The sequence below is a fragment of the Ornithorhynchus anatinus genome, unplaced genomic scaffold, assembly GCF_004115215.2.
Source record: "Ornithorhynchus anatinus isolate Pmale09 unplaced genomic scaffold, mOrnAna1.pri.v4 scaffold_225_arrow_ctg1, whole genome shotgun sequence".
Taxonomy (NCBI): Eukaryota; Metazoa; Chordata; class Mammalia; order Monotremata; family Ornithorhynchidae; genus Ornithorhynchus; species Ornithorhynchus anatinus.
In genome coordinates, this window is record NW_024396725.1 from 721,158 (window position 1) to 727,663 (window position 6,506).

Consider the following 6,506-nt stretch of genomic DNA (forward strand, 5'->3'; position numbering starts at 1 on the left):
AATGAATATCCCAGTATCGTTATAGGATTGTGAGCCTTTGCATCATTTCCCCATAGCTTGGTGGTTTCCAAAAGTCCTCTTCTCCCCACCTCACTCTCTCCACTGACCTTTCCCCACTGTCTGACCTTCAGTTTCCTGAAGGACCAGATGAGAACTGGTTAACTTGAAATGTAATGGGCAGACCCCCTCTGTTTTGCCTCCTTCCTCCATCACACTCTACTGAATCCTCCTTGTTCAAGTTTTGTTTTTCAAGCCTCCACATCAAAGGAAAAAGCATTTCTGAGGGTGTGAGCAGAGGAAAGTGTGGAATTCTCAGAAAATATCTCGAGATAAAAAGGAGAGATGAGGCAATGCCTGCAATATTGGCCCCGGGCTGATCCAGAAACTGATCTCCTAACCTTCTAAAAGCCCACATCATCATTATGGTATTTGTTATGCACTTACTGTGTTCTAAGCCCTGTAATAATCACTGGCATAGAAAAAAACATGAACAGGTCAGACTGACTGTAAGCCTCATGTGGGATAGGGACTTTAAGTGAGTGATTGAAAATGAATGCATAAATTTTTATAGAGGCAGGATTTATGCAATGCTTTACAAACCTGAAGCATTTCGAAGATCTTAGACTGTGGAGTCAAATACAGTTGTCCAATTACTGTGTAGGCCAGTGGGACATTCATTTCATTGTAAAACCTCTCCTCCAACACCATGGCAAAGTGAACCTCAAACCACACAGTGTCCATTGCAGTATCATTGACCCCATGTCTGAAAAGGCATTGTCAAAAACTGCATCTTCAGTTGTGAAGAAGAGCAAAATAGATCATAATTGGGATTGCAGGAAAGCACCAATATATCATTTATCAACATTGTTGCAAACACTGTAATCATTATCGTTATTCCTGTCATTTGGTAGATGATGACTTTATGACAAGCACTGTACTAAGCACTGGGGAAAGGTACTCAGATATTGAAGTTTATGCAGCACCATGGTGTGCTTACAGATGAAAAGTGTTATGTGTCTCTCAAAACAACACCTCGAAAACTCAACAACTCATATTTGGGATGGGTATTACCACCGCCATCTATGAGAAAAGCTACCTGGAGGTCATCATGCAAAAAGGGTTATGGCAGCAAATTTGAGTAGGACTGTGAGATTGTTCCTCACAAGGTAATTGGGTATAGGAGACGCTTTAAAGATGGCAAAGGGTCCACCCTTTCCACACTGCACTATGGGTGAGAGGAAGGAGCCATTAGAGGAGCAGAGAGGAAGGAGCCATTGGAGACTGAGTGGTTAAAGATAGAAGTTAAGGAAGGGAGGAGAGCAGGGGCGATGGTTTTTATAGGGTGAGAGGGAATGGGGTCCGAGGTGCAGGTGGAGGGTCTGGCACTTGGAGGAGATCTCCTCTGAGGATACTGCAGGGAAGGATGGAAAAGTAGGGGAGAGGGTTCGAGGAGGGGAGAGGCAAGAGTGGGAGCGGTGGCTATGGGGAGCTCAAACCTTATTGTGTTGATTTTTGTGATGAAGTAGGTGTCAGCTGTGTGACTGTGGGTGAGTCACTTCACTTCTCTGGGCCTCAGTGGCCTCATCTGTAAAATGGGGATTAAGACTGTTAGCCTCACCTGGGACAACCTGATGACCTGTGTCCACCCCAGCGCTTAGAACAGTGCTCTGCACATAGTAAGTGCTTAACAAATATCAACATTATTATTACTAAGCCTTCATTTCTTTTTCTTCTATTCTCTTCTGCATTGCCCTGACTTGCTCCCTTTATTCATTCTCCCTCCCACCTTAACAGCAGCTATGTACATATCCATAATTTTATTTCTATTAAAGTGGGTCTCCTCCTCTGGACTGTAAGCTCGTTGTTGGCAAGGAATTTGTCTGTTACACTGTACTCTCCTAAACACTTAATATAGTGCTCTGCGCACAGTAAGTGCTCAAAAACCATGGTCGATTGATTACTAAATCATTATTTTCTGTCCTCAAAAACAAAACAATCTAATAGGGGAGACAGTCAGACAGAACTGATGTAGAGTTTTAGAACAAGTAGTTTTATAAATATCGATTGCTAAGTGACATTGGGCAAATCACTTCCCTCATCTATAAAATAGGCATTAAATTACTACCTGTTCTACTTCCTATTTAGGACTGTAAACCCCATGGGAACAGGGACTGCGTCCGACCTGATCATCCTGTACCTACTCTTTAGTGTTTAGCACACAGTCAGCGTTTAACGCATAACAGAATTACTTTATTTGCGCCTCTGAGAACTCAATGGTTGGGGCAGTCACCGCCGTGCCCTTGCTCTTTTGGTAAACTGGGATAGGAATCCAGGTTTTCTGCCTGCCAGTGCAGTGTTCTTTCCATTGAACCACCCCCCTTCCTCTGCTCCCCATCTCCATGGAAACGCCCAGGGGTGGGGTAGCGAAAATAACCTCAGCCCAGCGCCGGGACCCGCTCCGGACTCCGGAAGTGGATTCCAATCCAAAGTATAATACAGCAATAAAAAGAGACAATCCTTGCCCACAACGAGCAAACAGTTCAGAGCCAGCTCTACCAGTTGATTGCTGAATGACCTTGGACAAGTCACAGCTTCTCCATGCCTCAGTTCCCTCATCTGCAAAATAAGGATTCGATCCTTGTTCTCCCTCCTATTCAGACTGTAAGTACCATGTGGGACCTCATTTTCCTCCATATACTCCAGTGCTTAGTACAATACTTAGACATAGTAAGTCCTTAAATACCATAATTATTATTATTATCATTCTCTCCTGAACACCTTAGAAACCAACATAACAGGGATTTCTGGAGCAGACGGACATGTAACCCACACAAAGTACAGCCAAGCTGGAGTGACCCCATCCATTGTCCGGGGACAATGACCACAGCATAATGATGATGATGATGATGGTATTTGTTAAATGCTTACTATTTGCCAAGCACTGTTCTAAGCTTTGGGGTAGATACAGGATAATTACATTGTCCCACGCAGGGCTCACAGTCTTAATCTCCATTTTACAGATGAGGTAACTGAGGCACAGAGAAGTTAAATAACTTGGCCAAAGTCACTGTCCTGATAAGTGGCAGAGCCGAGATTAGAACCCACAACTCTGACTCTCAAGCCCATGCTCTTTCCACTAGAATTCTGTTTTGTTAACTTTCTGTGTGTCTTGTACACTACAGAGAAGTGAACTTGGCAAGTCAATGAAATATAGACTATTGGTGTAGGAAAACAGGATTATATATTCCTGTTTAGGTGATCGTTGCCAATAATATTTTGGTATCTTCTTTGAGTAAATGTGCCTTTCGTGATTAGTTTTTCATTTTATGTTGTGGTTTTTTTAGGTTTATTTGCAGAACTCTTTAATGAAATGCTTCAAAAAGATTTTGGCGTGAGAATATATAAATCACTTGTATCTCTTCCTGAAAAAGAGGACAAGAAGAAAAGGATAAGAAAAGTAAGAAAGAAGAAAGAAAAGATGAAAAAGAAGAAAGAGAAGATGAAACTGATGAACTGAAACCCACCGAGGTGGGTAGCTGCCTCTGCACCCCAGATCCAAGTTCCCCACAAGCAGGAAAAATTTCTGACAGTGAAAATGGAAGAAGACTGGGTGGTGCTGGACCAGTTGCTGGCCATCCTGCCCAGGGAGATCTAAACCTGGGTGTGGATAATTTGGCTGGAGAGCAGAGAGGAAGCGATGTCATTGGTGGAGGATTTATAGAGAGAGCCAGCTGCATCAGGACTGTGGTGGAGACAGGAAAAATCCAGACATGGTGTGGAGATGGAGTGGTGGGTGAAATATTGGAGTCTCAGCTCGGGGAAGGTGAAGGGGGCCTTCTGCCCTGTACCTACTCAGATTCCTCCCTCCTCCAGGCAGTGCCTAGGCACCTCCTATGCTGGGATCTCCATGTTCCTTCTGGGTCCCCTCTGTCTCTCGTTCTCCCTCCGGGGTCCCCTGTTTCCCCACATCATGGCCCCTCTAAGGTCAATGTCACTGGGGAATCTTTGGTCAGAAATGATGAGCTGGACAATCGCCAAAAGAGGGAACCGGTGAAGGGCAGATTCAGAGTAGAAGCTAGAAGCATTTCCAAGGATTTGGGGGATCCCAGTCTCTGGTCTCCCTCTGTGGCCCTAATCTGTGCCCTGTTGCTGCCTGCTCTCAGAGGGGGCCGAGTCTGGTTCTTCCTCCCACTAGCCTGTGTTGAGCATTGTTCACTGTGGTTTCTTCTGTGAGGGCTTTATTTGGCTTCCCGAGTGTTGTGTGTCCATCCTGACTCCTCTGCGTAGGGATGATTAAATTGTCTTTGGGTTCCAGCCTGCCCAATCAGACAGAAAACATTGGAGAAGGACACAGCATCCCTGGGAGTCCTACAAGAGTCACTTCCTGCTCTTCCCCATGTCGGCTCCTCACCAACACGGACAGATCTTGGATCCCTTCCACTCGAGGAGCCCCTCCCCATCCAAGATGATCGATACAGAATTCATCTTTGTGACCAGACAAAAAAGGAAGCAGCACGGCCTAGTCGAAAGACCTCAGGTCTGGAAGCCAGAAGGACCCGGCTTCTACTCCAGGCTCCACTACTTGTCTGCTGTGTGACCTTGGTCAAGTCATTTCACTTTTCTGTATCTCTGTTACCTCATCTGGAAAACAGGGATTAAGACTGTGAGCCCAGTATGGGACAGGGACTCTGTCTAGCCTTCATTCATTCATTCAATTGTATTTATTTAATGCTTCTTGGGTGCAGAGCACTGTACTAAGCACTTGGGAAAGTATAATACAACAATCCCAACCCACAATGAGCTCACAGTCTAGAGAGAGGGAGACAGACATCAATAAAAATAAATGAAATTACAGATGTATACGTGTGATGTGGGGCTGGGAGGTGGGGAAAAGAAAAGATAACAAGTCAGGGTGATGCAGAAGGGAGAGACAGATGAGGAAAAGTGGGGCTTAGTCTGAAAAGGCGTCTTGGAGGAGATAATAATGTTGGTATTTGTTAAGCGCTTACTACGTGCAGAGCACTGTTCTAAGCGCTGGTGTAGATGCAGGGGAATGAGGTTGTCCCACGTGAGGCTCACAGTCTTCATCCCCATTTTACAGATGAGGGAACTCAGGCACAGAGAGGTGAAGTGACTTGCCCACAGTCACACAGGTGACAAAGGGCAAAGTCAGGATGTGCTTTCAGTATCGCTTAATCCCCATTTTACAGATGAGGTAACTGAGGCCCAGAGAAGTTAAGTGATTTGCCCAAGGCCACTCAGCAGAGTTGGGATTAGAACCCAGTTCCTTCCAACTCCCGGGCCCAAGCTCTGTCCACTAGACCACATTGTTTCTCATAAGTACCAACTGTCAACATGTGCCATGTCAAAGAAGCAGAGTAACCTAGCAGATAGAGCACAGGCATGGGAGTATAAAGGACCTGGATTCTAATCCTAACTCCACCATAAATCTGCTGTGTGACCTTGGTAAATCACTTTACTTCTCTGTGTCTCAGTTCCGTAATCTATTAATGGGGACTGTGACCCCCGATGTGGGACTTGGACTGCGTCCATCCTGATGAGCTTGTATCTCCACAAGCACTTAGTACAGCTCCTGACACATAGTAAGTACTTAGAAAATGGCATGAAAAATAAAGCTCAGAGAAACCTGCCAGAATATGAGCCCCCCGAGAGACTCCCCAACCCTCGAGCTAATCCCTCCTGCAGGAGGAGCAACTCCAGGGAGGTCAGAGCAGACTGGCCAGATGCACAAAGACAGTGGAGGATGACCAGGAATTGCCCCCCTTGCCTCGCGACTGGCCGACCCTCCTCCCACCAGAGCATTCTCCTCTACTTCATGAGTAGCAGAGCAGCATGGCTTAGTGGATAGAGCAGGGACCTGGGAGTCAGGAGGATATCAGTTCTAATCCCGGCTCCACCACATGTCTGCTGCGTGACCTTGGACAAGTGACATAACTTCTCTGGGCCTCAATTACCCTCATCTGTAAAATGGGGATTAAAACAGTGAGCCCCATGTGGGACAGGGACTGTGTCCAACCTGTTTAACTCGTATCAAACCCAGAGCTTAGAACAGTGACTGGCACACAGGAAGTGATTAGCAAATGCCATTATCATTATTATTTTAACCTAGTGGGGTGAGCTCAGCACCCAGAGTTGAGAAACCCAGATTCTAGCCACTGGCTCTCCTCATTGTGTCAGTTTATTGATATATTGCACTATCTCAAGCGCTTAATACAGTGATCTGCACACAGTAAGTCCTCCACAGATGCATTTGACTCACTGATTGACCTGCTCTCCAGGCCCCTCCTGCTCTCTCTCCGACTCTCCACAGCACCTACCTCCTCCTCCTCACTCTCTGGGCACTGGATTCTCACCCAGGCCTGGTTGTCAGGGGGTAGGATGGTGAGGAACTGGTCCCATCCCATCAGCTCCAGGTTGTGCTCCTTGGTGGGCAGTCCCGGCCTTAGCCACAGAGGGCACAGCTCCCGCAGACGCCCCAGAGTCAC